This window comes from Cetorhinus maximus, chromosome 7 (genome assembly GCF_964194155.1).
Source record: "Cetorhinus maximus chromosome 7, sCetMax3.hap1.1, whole genome shotgun sequence".
NCBI classification, from domain to species: Eukaryota; Metazoa; Chordata; class Chondrichthyes; order Lamniformes; family Cetorhinidae; genus Cetorhinus; species Cetorhinus maximus.
Window position 1 is genome coordinate 79,695,869 of NC_135885.1, and position 18,642 is coordinate 79,714,510.

Here is an 18,642-nt window from a genome sequence, read left to right on the forward strand (position 1 = left end):
ATTGTTCAATCTGACATTTGGTCCACCTGAGATTTTGAATAAAGTTAAGATCACAAATGATGCAGTAATGAGCTACTGATGGTTGAACAACCTGAGTGCTGGTTATAAGCAACAAAACTTTGTATTAACTTTTCCTATTCTTCTCACATAACTCCTATTTTTATCTAATCAAACCAATGATCTAAAACAAATGAGCTGTCATGCGCCTATGTGCTATCATAGCATATAACTCTGAGCCGCAGTTTATTAAGTGTCTTGTTTTGTTCCTCTAAAATTGATGAGACTGTCTGGCAAAGAATACTAGCCATTCACTGTGAAATTTATTACAAGACAAAAGGCCATCATGATAGGAAGCCATTCTGAATTATCATTTTAATAATCAGTCTCCGCATTATTTGTCACGTCTTTGTAGCATCGTTTATTCAGAAGTCTTTTAGTGCCATTGTTTCTTCCTACTTTCATTTTGTCCCAGGAAGACAGGTAATAAACAGTACAGAAAGAACAGCTTCAAAATAATTCACTCATATCAGGCCACATAAATTATGACAATATTCTGAGTCAATTTAACAGCATTCATTTGCGCCCTGGTGGAGTTCTATTTGGAAGAAAATTAGAATGTAAATGAAACTCAAATGATTTTTTTACTTTTCCAGAAGTAGTTTGAGAAATTGCTAAGTGCTTGTCGAGATAAAGATGAAATCATCTTCTCTATTCACATCACTCCCCTACTATCACCACTACCCCCCACCCTTAGTGTGAAAGGAAGCATAATTTATTGTTAAGCTTTGTTCTGAACATATGAGAAGAATATATATTGAGCTAATAAAAGTAGCTTTTACTACAAGAAATGATGGAAATAATGTTCTCCTTCTGTAAATGCCCTTGAATCAATTATAGTGATGCTTAGATTGATTTATTTTATATTCGGGCAAACATATTACACAAGGTTTGCCAGTTACGTAGATTTTTATAACCTTTTAAACACAAACACATCACAGGGTCATATTGTGTTAATTATTTGGTTATTCTGATAATTATAAGACCCTTTACAGCAGATTGTGGTCTTTTCAGGAAGGCCATGTTCCTGCAATAACAAGAAACGTCCTGCTCCAAATATTCTATTCCAAGCACACTGGCTGAGCTGTGGAGTCAGGTAGTACTGCCCCAGTGTTGTATCTGCTGCAGCAGGATTATCTATAAAGTTGTTAAAATCCTCTTCCTTGCTTTCAAATCCCTCCGAGGCATAGTTCCTTTCATCTGTAAACTCCTGCATTCCCTACAAACTTTTGAGATCTTTGCACTTTCCTGATTTCAATTGTTCCACATTGGTGGCTGTCAGCAGTCTTGGCCCTAAGTTTGGGAAACCCCTCCCTAAAGCTCTCCGCTTCCCTAGCTGTATCTTCTCCCTTCAGGTGCTCCTTAAAACTTGCCACTTTATCTGTCCCAATATCTCCTCCTGTAGTTGCTGTCAAAACATATTTACTAATAGTGCACTTGTTAGGTGCCTTGGGGCATTTTGCTCTGTCAAAGGCTCTATATAGATGCAAGTTGTGCAGCCTTCCAATGTTCATATGAAGGAAATTCCGACTCATTCATGACTTAGTGTCTTCCATCACAGAAGGGATAGTGGAATTGAGGATGCTTGAAAGGTAGGACTGGATGTAATTAGCACACGTGTTAGAGATTAAGTTTGAGAAATAGTTAAGTATACCATTTGACACAAACAAATTACTCATGGTATATTCCATTTAAGGTTACACCTGTAGTTCAACATCTAAAATTGAAAAACTGCACAAAGGGTGAAAATTTGTTTTACAGAATCATGTGCAGCCTGTTTCTGAGCCAGAGCACACATGGGGCAGAATTTAATTCACCACCATGGGATTGGGCTGGGAGGTGGGAGCAGGGCCATATAATGAGGAGGGAAGGCTGAGGGCGGAGAGCCCCTTCCCAACTCCTCCCGATTAAGTGTTGGGGAGAAAGGATTGAGAACAGCCTTCCTGCCCAGAAGCCAATTTTGGTGGTCCTCAATCCAACTGGTGCACTGGCATGATGTGTCTTGACCATTGTTTTTGCTCTGAAGTTTGAACAATGGTTAGTGTCAGTTCTGTGCACACGTACTCATACTTTGGCATGCACAGGCTATTTGAGAAGACAAGTAGCTTCTTACAGTCTACATAACTTTTCCTTTATTAAATGTTTTTTGCAGTTTGGAAAATGGTTATGACATAGGAGTGCTGTGCTTAAGAGGAGCACAGAATGGAAGAACTGTGCCAGCAGAATCAGAATAAAATGAACTTGCCAGAAGGACCATGTCTAGAGGAAAATGTAGTGAGAGGGCCAAGGATCTATTCTAAAGAGGTTATGGGGTTGACTTTTCATGGTGGTCATGGATAGAGATGAAAATGTTGCTGTGTGGGTTTTGCATCCAATAATGAGGCACATCCAACCGAATGAATTTTCCAGGGTCAGATCCAATGACATATTCAATGTGAGCTCCCTGGGAGCAATTCAACAGTCACTGGCAGCTCGCTCATTCAGGAACAGGACATTAAGAGCTGCACATCAATTTGAAGGGCTTTCACAAATGTTTAAGGAACAGGTCAGAAGATTTTTGTCAATTTTGTTTAAAGTCTATAAGCTAATAATGAAGTAATGCCAAAGTAAAGCCCTCAAATTTGCAGAATCAGCTGAAGAACTATTTCTGCAAAAGTGGAGTAAGCAACTTAGTCCTATTTGATACACAAGGGCATTCAGGAAAGCGGATAATACTGCACGGCAGAAGTTAACTTTCACTGAATTACTCAGTGACACTAGTTCCAAATTCTGATGAAGTTTTCAGGTCTGAGGAAATTAGTCAAGGTAAAGCTGACCACCAGTACCTTGTATTAAGTAAATGGGCACATTTCACACATATGATGTGCATCAGAAAGGGGACTTCTGGTGAATTTCCTCCTCGGACTTCCAACATCTCACAAGAACATAAGAAAAGGGGGCAAGAGTAGGCCCCACAGCCACGCCAGCCTGTTCCACCATTCAATAAGGTAATGGTCAATCTTCTACATCAACTCTACTTGCCTACCTGCTGCCATGATTGCCTTATTGTCCAAACATCTGGCAATCTCAGTCTTGAATATACCAACGACTAAGCATCCATAGCCCACCTGAGGTAGAGAATAGCAAGGATTCACAACCGTCTGAAGAAATTTCTCCTCCTCTCTGTTCTAAATGACCAATCCCTTATCCTGGGGCTAGTTTTAGACTTCCGAGCTAGGGGAAATAGTCTTTCAGCATCTCCCCTGTCAGGTCTTATAAAATTTTATACATTTCAATGAAATTACCTTGTATTTTTCTAAACTCCAAAGAATAGAGGCCCATTCTACTCAACTTAATTGTTTAGGACACCCCTCTAGCCCCAGGAATCAATCTAACGAATCTTTGTTTCATTCCTCCTAAGGATACCCCTCCTTCAGCAAGGAGACCAAAGCTGCCTACACTTCTCTTAGTGTGCTCACCATAATTGCAGCAAGTCATTCTTACTCAGCTAATCAAACCCCTTTGTAATAAAATCTAACATAATGAGCAACAGTACTTTTCTACATGCAGGGTAAGTCAACATATAACAGATGAGAATTGTTCAGACTGGAGGAGGGTCCACAGCTATATGTTCTTAAGTGCTTTCATAAAAAAAACCTTTAAAGTCCTTAGGGTAGAGAACATTGAGGGAGTAGGTGGGTTTAAGCGAGAAGGTTCCGTAAAGCTGAAGGATAGTACCATCCTTCCCATGTCATTTCTTGTATGCTCACTCACTCAGTTATTCTCCTGCTCAGCAAGGCAGCAGAGGACAGATGTTCTGTATTCACCCAGTGGCTAGCGAGCCAGCTGAGTTTGGGTCAGAGAGCTTAGAATGAAGTCATGGATCACGTCAATGCCAGCAACACCATCCAGAGGACTCCAATTCAATACTGGAAGAAATTCACTAGCTTTACCGCGGGAAGAATTTTCCCATCGGCAAACGAGGGCGGGGCCCGCTCGCCGACGCGCGGTGATGCCGGGAGGGCGTCCCAACGTCACCGCGCGTCATTTAGATTGTCAGTTCGGCGGGCACGCAGCTGACGTGGCCTATTAAGGCCATTAACAAAGTAATGAAAGTTGTTAAGAATGCTGCCCATCCAACCTTAAGGTTGGCGGGCAGGCGAAGAGCCCAGGCGGCCTTCGCATTTTTCATGAAACCTCATCCAGGGGCGGGATTCATTAATAAGTGATTCATTAATAAATAAAATTTTTGAAAAAATTAATGGACATGTCCCAGCTCATGTGACAGTTTCACCTGAGGGGACATGTCCTTAAATTTTTTTTTAACCTTTATTACATTTTTCACAACTTAAACTAATCTCCCTGAGGCACCTCCATGCTTCAGGGAGATTTCTGTGCTCTTTCACGTGCATGCATTCCTCAGGGAATCCTCCCAGCCCACACAAGGAGCACTCAGCACTTCTGGGTGTGTGTCACGCTGGGCGAGCCTTAATTGGCCCTTGCACATAAAATGGCGGCACACACCCAATCGGGTTTGTGCTCGCTCCCGCCCGCCCCCGCACACCCCCCCGACGGAGGGGAAAATTCAGCCCCAGGAGTCACAATGCAATTTGGTTTCATCACAATCCAGTCATGCAACTGTTCCATTCTATTCATATGTTCTTACAATATCCAGTTGGCTTCCTAAGTTGGTTATAAGACATGCTTGTACACTTCACAGCACCTCCCTTTCCCAGCAGCACCTGCTTAAGTAGAACCCTTACCAGCATAAACACCTACCAACTCCTTCTATGTACTGCTTCCATATGATGCTTGTTATTGGTTTCCCAACACCTATGAACATCACTCTGACACATGGATATTGTTGATGTCATGCTATCAATGTAATCATAATCAATGCAATGTAATGCATGTTTCAAGTTTTATGAAGATAAAGGAATGCAAAACAAGAGGGAGAAGTTGAGAATGGGAGGTGAACCAGCAAATCAGCATCTTCTCTGCATTTTTGAAGAGTAAGCCCACCAAATAAATTGTTGAAACAGGAGGTAGATGGTGTCAGGCCTGCTACTGGTCTGAGTGTGAATAATAAAGAACTTGCATTTATGTAGCACCTTTCATTGGACATCAGGCAGCAGTTCACAGCCACCAAAGCACTTTTGAAGTGTAGTCACTTTTGTAATGTAAGAAAACAGAGGAGTCAATTTGCATGCAACAATATTCTATAATGACAGAGATCAATGAGGAGTTAATCTGTTTTGTTACAATGTTAGTTAGAGGATGCATATTGGCTACAATACTTTATCCTTTTTTGGCCTCCATCCTATTGAGCCATGCACTGAAGCATGCATTGAACAACATGTCTATGCCAATATTTTAGATGAGGCTATGTGCCACCAAATTGCAATGACAACAATGAGGTTGGGTCACACAGGGCATCCCATCACTCTGCCTCATTCTGGCAAGCAGCAACATTGGCCCATTTATCCCAGACAATTTAGAAAGTGAACTTGAGAAGAGTGCAGTGGATGGAATATAGAACATAAGTGATTCAGAACACATGGAGGTGGCACAGGAGGATGTAACATAGGAAGAGCAGGAAAAAGCAGATCGGGGGTGTGATCAATTCCATCTACAGTGGATGAGGACAGCAATCCTGTTCTCTAAGGCCCAGCCTTTGAAATTAGGATATACTTAATGCTTTGAAGAGTGTTGGAGTCACTCAGGATCCCTCCTTACCAGCAATTATCATATGGCAGCTAACGAAGTGTGTCAACACTTTGGAAAGAAAGTCTCCTGTCCACCTTGGTTGTGTGGCAACTCCAAGGACATTTGTAGCAGTGCCCCATGGCAGAGGCAATAATGTCGGTCATAATATCTGTCATGGATGCTCAGAATGCTGGCATTTAGGCATTGATAGATTCAGTGATTGAATGGAAAAATCAATGGAAAATATTTAGAGGCTTCAAAAACTCATTACTGCCCTACATCTGTTGGTTCACAGAGCAGAATGAATGATGACAGAACCGCACTTGAGCGACAAATGTAAAACACCATTACTATTTGTATCGATGACAACACATCTTTACTATTTCACCACTCTTCTTCCATGACTTCACATGTTCCAGAAAGTGGGCAGGGTTAGACTGTAGCATTGAATTATATAGAATTTATAGTACAGAAACAGACCATCAGGCAAATTAGTCTATGCCAGGGTTTAAGCTCCGCACGCAAACTCCTGCCTTACTTCATCTAACCCTATCAGCATTACCTTCTATTTGATTCTCCCTCATGCACATATCGAGCTTCCACTTAAGCGCATCTGTTATTCACCTCACTATAGAAACGATACAGCCTGTAGCTGGGCCAGCTCAAGTCCATGGTCAGAGAGGTACAATACACCTCTATCTTAAAAGCATCACAGGGACACATGGCTGTCAGTGACCTCACAGACACAGGGTGAAGGAACAACATTTCGGCTGCACATACGGACACGCAATATTAGAGCCAGAGTACCCCGCTCTATCAGCGCCACATAATATTTTGAACAATAATATTTGATGAACAGTAATATTTGATGCAACTTGAGTGACAGTGTGTGCAGAGAGTTTCATTTTAATGGCACTGGAAAATAGAAATGCAGCCGAGAGGAGAAATGTGGCTGGTCGCTAAGTAACTCTCCAAATGTAGCTGTGGATTGTTTGTCCAGTGCAAAGTGAAAGTTGTGGCAGCTGTTCATGCAAGGGGTAAATGGGTAATTGATGGGATAATTATGAAAAACCTTTGTGAGAAACTGCCGAATGATTCTCTCACCTGGCAAAGCTGTCTGTCCAGCTGAATTCCCCTATTCATCAAACTCCTGAATAATAGACTTGGTGATGTTCAGTACCATGTCACTCCAGCTAGCTCATGTTGATTCTTCATTGAAGAGCAAAGGTACAGTTGTGCAGCAGGTGATGATTCATGACATTTTCGCAAAGTTTATTTTAGGACTGCTCCTGATCTATCCAAGCATCAGAATCATTGTTTGACCAGGTTTTTTTGGTGTGTTTGGTAGTTTTAGAACATAAGAACTAGGAACAGGAGTAGGCAATTCAGCCCCTCGAGCCTGCCCCGCTATTCATCATGATCATGGCTGATCTCATTTCGGCCTCAACTCCAATTTCCCACCCTCTCCCTATAATCTTTCAACCCATTACTAATTAAAAATCTGTCTATCTCCTCCTTAAATTTATTCAGCGTCCTGGCATCCACTGCACTCTGAGGTAGTGAATGCCACAGATTCACAACCCTTTGAGAAAAGTAATTCCTCCTCATCTCTGATTTAAATCTACCACCCCTTAGCCTAAAGCTATGGCCTCTTATTCTAGAATGCTCAACAAGGGAAAACATCTGCTCCACATCTACTTTGTCTACCCCCTTTAGCATCTTATATACCTCAATTAGATTTCCTCTCATCCTTCTAAACTCTCGCGAGTATAGGCCTAAACTGCTCAATCTCTCCTCATAAGACAAGCCCCTCATCTCTGGAATCAATCTAGTGAACCTCCTCTGAACCGCCTCCAATGCAACTACATCCTTCCTCAAGTAAGGGGACCAGCGCAGTTTTGCTGGTGGATGCATGCACATCATTGTACCTGTGTTCTACAGCTGTATGGATTTGCCATAGTTCTGTCCCTTTCTAAGGTTGTGGCCTCTTCTTCCAGGTTCCACTTTAAATGAGAGCAGGAACACTCAAAAGAGAGCAGCTGCCAAACACAGCACTCAATGTCCACTTCCTGTTCCAAAGAGAAACCTTAAATCTTCCTTATGGTTAGTGAGATAATACACTTCAGAAACACAGTTTTCTACAAACTCTACAGCTATAGAAATGATCGCTAAAGGTGTAATAAAGGATAGCCTTCATCTGTTCTAGAAGTCAACTTTGCACTTTTCTTTGCAAATCAAAATAAAGATGAGTATGAAAGGTGAACGATGAATGGCAGATTGCCTTTAAATGGGAGTACCACTGTGTTACAAGTGAAAAAGACAGTTGGCAGCATGGTTCTATTTAGGTAGTTGCAGGCTACTAAAATATTGATTGTTAGGAAATAGAGACAGAGTTTAAGTTATATTTGTATTTGTGGGTGTTAGGAATGAGTTTTAGCTTCAAAGTTTAAATTCGATCTGTATTTCTGTATTTGTGTGCTAAGAAAAGGTCACATTGAGCTTTTGTTTCACTTTAAAAGGTGCCTGCATTTCTAATGAGTATTTATGACTGTTGGGGAAGTTAAGCAAACAGAGTAGAAAAAATTGGGCTGTTACCTAGCAACAGGGATCCAGAGAGGCAAATCCCTCCCACAGAAGAAACCAGAAACAGCAGTTTTTGAGTTGAGATTTTAAGACAGCTGCCAGGATGAAACCACCTAGAAGGGGCAGATAGCCAGTCCCAAGCTAAAGAAGAAATTCCCCAAGAATCTAGGGGAGTGGAACAGGAGAAATTCCGAAGCAGACCTTCTAGCCAAAGGGAAGGACAGGAACCTGGAAAAGATCCTGTGAAGTTGAGTGAGGGGCAGAGGAAGGCTCCAAGCTGCAGGAAGCAGATTCAAAGTGATAAAAAGGCTTATGAGAAGTCAGGAGGTCCAAAGAGGCAACTGAAGCCTGTAACTCTTTGTTATGGGCATGTGAAGCACTGGTGCACTGTTGACAGTTGAGTTGGTGAGAGAGTGCATGGAAGAAAACTTGAATGCATGTGATGACCTGGGGAGAGGAACATTGGAAGGAAAGTTCGAAACCCTGGAGGTGAACCCTTGCGGAAGTCATCGGAGAGAAAGTATCAGTTTAGGAGAATATTCCCAAGCGAGTTCTCAGAGTGGAGATCTGAAACCCTTGTGTGGAAGATGGATCTCAGTGAGACCGGTTGGCTCACAGTGTGACAAGCATCTGGGGGGAGTTGAGGAGAGCCATAGCATCTGTCTGGGGTAGCATCTGTCATTTGGTTTCAGTGTGGTGTGTCTGACCACAGGTCACCAATTGGTTTGCATGGACTATGTACTTAGTGTGACATTAGAGTATAAGAAAGTTTTTGTAACTTGTGTAATCCTTACAAATTTGTATATCTGTAAAGCTATATGTGTGGGTAAAGGAGTATTGTAATATTGTTCATCTTTTCGTGATTAAATGTTTTATGCTTTTGTTAAAAGTTCATTATCTGACTCCAGTGACTCTGTTCGGTAGCCCCTCTCCGCATATCTAAACAAACAAACAAAAGTTAGGACCTATCAAGCTGGTTTCCACCCTGGGATCAGGCTTGACCAGTGGTAACCTCAGCTGGGGATCATTGCATGATAGCAAGATAACTCTTTCAGCTCATTAATGTGTAGAATTACATCACATTTACAATTAATGTGCCGGGCAATAGGAAATTCAACCATATGGAAACATACGAAGGCTTCCTTGTGCTTTGATCAATTGCCCACAGGCAAAGTGATGACATTTGTTGCTCTGTCAAACTAAACACCAGTTACCTGCTTATCTGGAGGATGGTGGTGGAGGTGCTGTTGCAAGTAAAGTTGCTCTATTTTCCCTTTAAAGACACCCTCCAAAAAGTAGCATGTCTGCCAGTAAGTGGTAGCCAGGGTCAATACTGTGCACAGTATGCTCAGAATCTTGGAAGAACGACAGAAGGAGGAGACATTGTTTGAGAAGTGGCAATGCAACTGTCCTATAAATTGGTAAGTGATCTAAGTATGCATACCTCAAGCTGCAAGCTGACATTTTATAAAAGCTTCACAGTCTAATCAATGGCCCCAGTTTTAACATCAGGCCTGTTTTCAGGGAAGAGTTGGCAGAAAGATTACATGGCAGGTCACTGTCAGCAGGTAAGTGACTGGAGCAGCTATTGGGTGTTGCGTGGAGGTGTTCTCTTGTAATCAGGAGATGAGTGGGGGAAGGGTTGTGGCAGGAGAAGCCTATGCTTTCCTTGCAGGACCGGTTGGAGCACTGCTCCATGCTTACTGCTATTTCACAGGGCCCATCACCACCTCCACATAGTGGCTCAAGGAAGCTATGGTAAATGTGTTGGAGAGAAGGAAAATCCCTCTCTCCAGTGCCACCATTTAGATATACCAAGCTGGCAATAACAGTACAAATTAGGGCAGGGAGATGGATATCTCAGTCAGGGAGCGAGACAGTTCTCCACTGCATATACTCCCAATTTCATAAGGGAGAATTCCCACCAGTAAACCATTTCTTGCTCCTCCAAAACTGAGGTAGAATTTTAGTAGAATCAGGCTCCTGAATTAAAAATCATGACCATTTCCCTGCAGCTAGCTGCTGTTTCAAATTGAACATCAGAAAGATGACTATTGTGTTATTGGGTAGATATTGCTGGATAAATATCGGGATGTTAATGACACATGCCATTATTAATGTACAAATTGATCAGGGAGTTCAGGGGATTAAGGGATATGTCATAAGGTAAGAATTTGGAGAACTTGCTGATCAATTTACACCATCCCTGTGTTTACTTCGCACGAATTACATCTCACTTTCAACCTCGTGATTATTTTCAAGAACTTGGTGGATTTGCACATTAATTGCCCATTAAACTCACAGCAGAAAGATACAGTTGAAAATTAATAGTGCAATTACATTTTTTTTTGTTAATGCAATGCCAATCAACCTATAGCACAGAAAGAGAGCAATTAAAACTGTTCAATCTCATCCTTGTATGCGGCCAATTGTTGTTAGAGTTTTTAAAAATGCCATTTTAAAAATATTTTCCTTTCTGCCTCTTCTCTCCAAATCCCATCTTTCTTTCCCTCTATTTCTATTTCTGTACTTGATTTGAGTTCCACCCATTCTAATTCACGAACATCTCCATTGTTCCTCTCTTTCCCAATCCTTAAATCTCATTGGTTAAGGAGATACACTTTTAGTTCCACCAGGGTTTACCTCACCATGTGGCATAAGCAGTCTCCACCACTGATAAAATATCATTAGGGACTTTAGGACATCCATAAATGACCATTAATTGGCCACTTATGGGCCTCAATAGGCCCAAGGGCAGACAAGCCAAGCAATACTCCCTGCCACTGGTAAAATACCAGCGGAGGTGGATAGGTGACAGCACATCCCTGCCGTGCCACCCAATTTTACACACTCCCACCTGCCAACATGCTATTAACTGAGATCCCAAATAACTAGTTGCCCTAAGCCATCATTATCTGCTTCCATTTCCAACAAGTTGTGGTACTGCACTAAAAAGTTTGAACTGAAAGGTACATAGAGAAGTTTAGCCAAATAAAAGTGCTGCTTGATGCCCTGCTCCAACAAGATCAGGTCCTTCATTTAAATTATTTGCTTTGGAATGGATTTTGTTGCGTCGTAAAAGAAAAGTGCCAGCTACCCATTAAGCAGGCAACTGGCCCTGAACTTTCCATGGAGTTTTGTACAGCAAGTTGTTGTCAGCAGTACATAAAAAAAGTGGTCCCAGTTACCCTGTAGAGGGGCTGCAATGTGAACAGGGAAAGTAACTGTACATATCCTTAACCATTCAGGTTGAAGAATCGTGGCAGAGAGGTGTGGAGTTTGAACTTGGAATTGTAAATTAAAATAATGAATGTAATGTCAATTCATGTACAAAAGATAAAATAAAAGCTGGAATTTTACACACTGAGGTGGTGACCCCATGCACCGGCTGACCAGTTGGAGGTGCGCCCACCTCCATGTGGGTGGGAACCCCAACCAGGTTTAAAGGCCATTTGGCCATTAATTAGCTCAGGGCAAAACTTCTGCCCTAGTTAAATGGTGAGCAGCACCACTGGGATCAGTGGCCACTGCTGCTTAACTGCGACCAGTCCCCAACAAAGTGGGGGTGTTTGGCAGACCAGCCTGATGGGCCCTGGCAAGGAGGTTGGGGCTGGCCATCTGGAAGAGTGAGGGGAAAACTTTGGGGGCAGGGGGTACTTTGGGGAGCCTCTGTTAGGTACAGGGTGCTCAAACAGGAAGTGCCTCCCCACTCAAGGTTCACCTCACCATGTAGTGCGGGAAGTCTCCACCACTGGTAAAATATCATTCGGAACTTTAGGAGGCCCATAAATGGCCATTAGTTGGCCACTTATGGGCCTCAATTGGTCCAAGGGCAGATGAGCCAAGCAATACATCCCCGCCACTGGTAAAATACCAGCGGAGGCGAATAGGTGACAGTACATCCCTGCCGTGCCACCCAATTTTACACAACTCCCACCTGCTAACATGCTTCAATGGGGGGCTGGGGTGGGGCGTAAAATTCCAGCTAAAGAGAGCAAGATAAAGATTGGATAAGGATAGAGAGAGATCAAAGACAGAGATAAGGAAAAATCTTTCCTCTCGGAGTGTCATGGGTCTTTGGAACTCTCTTCCTCAAAAGGAGTTGGAAGCAGGGTATTTGACTATTTTTAAGGCCGAGCTAGATAGATTCTTGATTAACAAGGTTATCAGTGGCAGGCAGGAATGTAGGAATGAGGTTACAATCAGATCAGCCATGATCCTATTGAATGGCACAGCAGGCTCAAAGGGTCAAGTGGTCTACTCCTCCTCCTAGTTCATATGTTCATGTGATAAAAGAGGTAGGAAAAATTTTAAATAAGTTACATTTTTTAAAAATCACCAATTATAATTAAATTCAGAAGAGGTTAGACTCAACACTTAATAAAATTAATTTTCTGTGCCAACGTGGTTGTTTGAAGTAATTAAGACTTAACATATTGTTTAAAAAATGGTACTTTGAACGACATGGACAAGATCTACCTTTCTGTGGTGAGTTTTGTCTATACCTACAATGTTAGTACAGAAATTCAGTACATTTGAATGGTGAGCCAAATGGTGTGATACTTTATTCACACAGCCTACAGAGAAGCAGCACAGCTCAGACAGAAGCTTCCAGATTTTTGCGTTTAACTGCACATGTGCACTCCTCAAAGTCGCTATCTAATTTGCAAAAAAATAACATTATACTCTATTACCTCATCATTATTTTTGTAGTAACATCTAACCCATAGTTATGTACTTAACTTCATTATTGTGGAAAGACATGCTATGGGATTTGACACACAACCTTCCTTGTTAGAATAAGGCGATAATGATGTGAAATTCACAAGTCCATCAAGGTGCTGCCCTTGCACATTGCTTAAAACAGTAAGAATCAAGAGATTGATATAAAAAGCAAAACAACCAGATATGGGTCATTTGTCATAAAGAGCTATTGAAATGATGGATGTTTGCGCTATTTTGTTAACAAAACAGTACCTCAGCAATGATTCAAAGATGTGCAGCTTCATTTCTGTAGGACACCATCGGAAATCTCAGCAAAATGGGTACAAATTAAATTAAATTAAATGTTGCTGCCTTTTTAACTAACTTGATTAAACCGTTCCTTGGCAGTTAGATTACAGTAATCTCTAGTCATAGCATGATGACATCATCAGCAGTTTAAATTAAAGTCATTGAGGGGTGCATTCGAGATGAGATTTACGATAGTTGTTGCGAGACAGGATCTGCCAACTCCCAAAGTAAGTGGCTATTTGGCCCTCCTTATAGGCTAGTCTTCAATTTCCCCGAGCCCCACTATCCATATTCCCACCTGCCGTACCACTACCCACAGCAAAGTCCTCCCAATTGCCTCCTGCTATCCCACCCAGTCATGGCCTGGAGCTGATGACCCCTCCCAATTTTTGAGGCTTGACCTCAAGGCTCTCTGGCTGCTGCCTCCTGCTGCTAATATTCACTCCAACCCACTGGCCAGGCTGTCTATTTTGCCTCATGTTGGACAAGACGTGACCATATTTTGTGTTAAGGAGGCTATGCCATTAAAATCATTAGGATCTCCATGACCCCTCACTCAGTCCCCAACAATGTCACATGCCACAGACAGAATTTGTGTGTTTTTTACTGCCCATGATCAACATGTTTTATATGTGAACTGTGTGTATTTTCTTACTCTTAGTTATTGGCTCAGTTTAATCATTCCACCAGCAATCTTTTTTTGAATTTTAAAATAAAGAAGATTATTTATTATCCTACTCTGCCCTGGAGATTTAAAGATATGATGTCTCACTTACTGACTCACCTCACACACACTATCACTCACACAAATATTAGATATAGATAAAGAAAAAAAATATGATTACAATGTATAATTGTCTTTTTTGTGGCAGGCTTGTAGTTTCTTAGATGAGTTGATGCTTTTAGTTGAAGTGAAGGTCCTGTCAGAAGAGGTTCCTCGGTGAACTGCAAGGCTTCTTGTCATTGAATTTCCAGGAGCTTGGTTCTCAGGTGAACTTGAATTTGGAACAGGTTGGGGAGAGTCCTCCTCTCACTTTCAAAGTATTGCTGTTTACTTCCTCGGCTGCTTAGTTGACTTGCAGCTGGTTCAATGGTGTTCTGATGGTCTCTGATGGAACTTAGTCTCAGCAAGAAGCTTATGCTGTTTTAAAAGCAGACAGAAAAATGGCTGCTCATCATGTGACTTGTATAAATTCAAAGTCCTTTGTCCAAAGAAAGGAGATATATTGATTGCACATCCTGCATTTTTATTTGACACTTTGAAATTCATCCAGTCTAGTTTGGATGAGAGGCCATTGTAACACAATGAAAAGTCGGTGGGATCCATTTCACATTCATCTAACACACATTGAATTTCAATGTTTCTTTTGTCCATGGTGAAACAAAAACAAGTTAGCTGGAATGCTATAGCTATTTTTGTTTACATCCTTAAAGAAAGGGATGTGTGAATTTCCAGGATGGCTGTGAATGCCCATATTTACTTAGGTATTTGTTTGAGAGTCAGGACTGTCTGGCTCAGAATGCCAAACTAAGTTCAAAATTTTTTAGATATTGACTGAAAGTTCATAATATACTGGAGCATGACACAATAATGTGAGGGATTGCCCGTGTGGAAAAGCATAGCACTCACTATCTGTGAAAGCAGCTTTGTGTTAGTAAAAGAAAGAAAGAGATTTGCATTTATATAGTGGGCAGAATTTAGCCCTTGGCTGGAGGGCGGGCCTCACCGGCTCGGCGGCAGGCGGGCAGCCGAACCCCACTGCCGAAACGGGGCCCGCCGCCATTAATTGGCCCACCCAGCAGCCTGCCCGACAGGAAGCGCTATGCGCTTCCTGTTCCGGGGAGGAGGGAATCCCCAACTGTCAAAGTGCGCTCTTTCGCGCTTGCGCACGAAAGAGCACACTGCTCCCTGAGGCAAAGTCCTGTCTCAGGGAGTTTAGTGAAAGATAAGTAAAGTCAAAAAATAGAGACATTTTAAAATTATTAACATGTCCCCCTCAGGTGACAATGTCACACAAAATGGGACATGTTGATAACAAACTCAAAAAATTTATTACATTTTTACAAAACGGTAATGAAACTTCATCCCGCCAGTGGATGAAGTTTCATTAATAATCTACAGGCCGCTGGGGCTCCTGGCCTGCCCACCAGCCTTAAGGTTGGCCGGGCAGGGCATTTAACTATCTTAATGAGCCTGTCAATGTCCTTAATTGGCGTCAATTGGATTCCTCCCGACATCATCCCACGTCATTTTCCCCTCGGCAAGCGGGCCCCGCCCCCAAATCGCCAAGGGGAAAATCCTGGCCAGTGTCTTTCACAACCTCAGGATATCCCAAAGCACTTTATAACCAATAAAATACTTTAAGTGTAGTCACTGTTGCATGGTACTAGTTGTGTGTTTGGTGTGGGCAGTGCGGTGGTCCATATGTCAAGGGCTAAACAGTCAAATTTTCAGGATTAATCAAGAATCCTAAATGATACATTGTCTCTGTGGTACTCAAATAAGGGGTAAAATGGAGAAAATGGAAAACTACTGGAAAAGGAGGGAAACAAGTTTTCTTGTGATAGTTAATTCCATTATTTTACAGGGAATTAAAGGGTGTGCATTTTTGCTTGTGGATGTTTTGTCATCCTTTTTAAATATGTGGGCAATACACATTAGCCTATTCCCATTTCTCACTGTACATTGACTGCCTCATGATTGTTAATTCCTTACAAATCTCCCCCCTACTCTCTCTCAGCGCTCTGGGGTAAACACTGTTTATCTTGAGGATATTTTTGTTTTGGAGAACATTTAGCCTATCTTGGATATTGATCAAATTTGTAATTGATTTTAATTAAGATTGCTTAGCTTTGCTTTGCTTCTTTTCTCTTTCCTTGTAGATGCTTGAGCATTAATTATTTTATGTTCAACTTCCATTTGAAATTTTTTTTTTCAGAGTTCAGCTCTGTGGCTGTTTGCTTACTGTTGTGGGATTGAAATCATTTTTTTTTACTGTTGTACTTAACTTCAGCTACAACACCTTTTTATAGGTCTCTCTTTGTCCCTTTGGACACCATAATCTAATAACCTCTTTCAGCTTTTTTCCTATAGGATTTGTACGGGCCATGTTTTATTCTTATCTCATATTTAATTCATTTATTCATCAATGTAGGGTCACATTCGTTTGGGCTGAGCTTTTTGGGTTTGAATTCAAACACTCTGGCCTGAATTTTCATCTGGGTGCGGAGGTGCGTTTCGGTGTGCCAAAGGTCACACGTAGGCCCAGATTTTTGCTCCCAGGTCGGATGCGCAGAAACAAGAGAATTCCTGGGTCCTCAAGTCCAACCTTTTAAAATGGCTGCCCAAAATTCTGATTTTCGGTCCAGAGGGTAGGCTAGAATAGGAGTTGGGGTGGGTGACCCCGGAAGTAGTGAGGAGTCAGAGGTGGGTGCTGTGCAGATTGGGCCACTTTGGGGCAGATAAAAAGCGAGCTTTCAGAAAGGCCCATTTCAGAGGTAGGTCGTCAATGGTGAAGTCCCTATGCCTCAGGGGAGATGTCATTGACTTGTCAGGTGAGTCTCAAAGCTGTAAATCTTGCCTAACTGTTAGCTGACCTTGGAACCACCATGGTCCTTGGTCCATCATGGACTTTCCCTATGGCAGAATTGTCATTGTTGCTGCCTGATAAAAGGGTACTCTACTGAACCGTAAAAGCATGAGGTGGGTTCTCAAGACGCAGCCATGGAGATGGCATCGTCTTGCCACCACTACCTGGTACAGCTATTATGCAGTCATGTAGTTAGTGCCAAGACCCTGTGGGTGGATGAATGATGAACTGTGCCATGCTCATTATCCCATCCACCTGCCCTCTTGCCACTCATCCATCAGTATGCCCCCACACTGTTGACCCTTGACCAGGTCCCTCACAGCTACACACTGTCAAGGCATAACAGCATGACTAAGCAGGAGGAAATCAGTAGGTCTGTCAGTGGTCAGGGAGCACAGCATGCTCCTTTTGAGTCACAGTCAGAACATGCGTGGGACCAAGCTTTTGTGCAGAGCCATTTTCTCCACCAGTAAGCATTGATGATATGGTGAAAATGGTTAGTGCATGTAAACACTCAAAAGTGAATGAGAACATTGTAATCTGAAGGGATCATGACCCTTTTCACTTTACATTTTTATTCATAGAATTGTCACAAAGAGGAGACATGGGAAAGGGATGTGTCCAACTGTCCCATACTTTCCTGACCAGCACCTTCACATTTAGGTGGAAGAGGCCCAGAAGTGGAGATCAGTCCTCTACCCTGTTGGCTGCTGTAATGTCCCTGCAGTAACCAAGAAGGCCTGGATTCAAATAGCAGCTGCAGTGAACACAGCAGGAGACATTAGCACTCATGGATTCAGTACAGGAGAAGGTTCAATGACCTGCTGCATTCCAACAAGGTGAGCAGCTTGGCTCATCCACGGGAAGGGTCATATCTCCATGCTCCAGCTAAGGTGTGAAACATGGCACATAACCCTGCTTCAGCATTGAGGCTTGCATGTGTACACAGCTCATGTAGGTGCACACAGAACACATGAGAATGAGCACTGGAGCACTGTAAAGCACAGATGCAGTGAAGAGCAATATCCCTCCATGCACTATATATCAGGCTAACTTAAATTCATGTTGTCATTGCAGACCAAAAGGGAGAAGAATGCCACACAGATGATCTGGACTACTGTGTGGGTCAGCCTGGCTGAGACACATCTGTCCCGTGGAACAGATAACCATGAAGATTGCCAGGGTGCCGGAACAGCTGTCTGTTGGTGATGGCGAATCGTCGTTAGCAGGTGATAAAGGCAGTGTTGAAATCACCTTGGCACATGGTGGCAATGGTGGAGGTCATGATGTCAATTCACTGAGTGCAATGGGACATTGGCATGAGAGGGGATGCAAGGATGAGGTTGAATCATAAGGGCAGCGCGAACATGGTCACAGGCAATGGCTTGTGGCAGAGCGTGCTTTCACAATGAGAAGGGCTATACCTAAATAACTCCTTTTGTGTCTCACACAGATCACAGCTCTGCTCCCTCACCTCACCAGACCAGATCAGCCCTCAGGTATCAAGGGGAGGAAGAGATGTCCATGGAAGCAGCATCACATCATACCACGCCATGCTCTGCCAATTCAGATACAAGCGCTTCAGAGAGTGCAGCACACGTGGGGAGTTGATGGCACAAAGTGAAAGTCACTGCACCAGAATGCAGGAGGAGGTGGCAGAGTCAGAGAAATCTGTGCACAGTCCCCCTCGGAGGAGGGTAGAAAGTCACAATGA

The 18,642-nt window shown here is 42.6% G+C and overlaps 1 non-coding gene across 1 annotated transcript; it reads right to left on the reverse strand.

Annotated features, from left to right (window-relative positions):
• Positions 1 to 7,708: 7,708 nt before the first annotated feature.
• LOC144683126 (small nucleolar RNA U3) lies at positions 7,709 to 7,921 on the reverse strand. Its single transcript, XR_013577176.1, has one exon. It is a non-coding gene; the product is annotated as a small nucleolar RNA U3 (small nucleolar RNA).
• Positions 7,922 to 18,642: the final 10,721 nt, after the last annotated feature.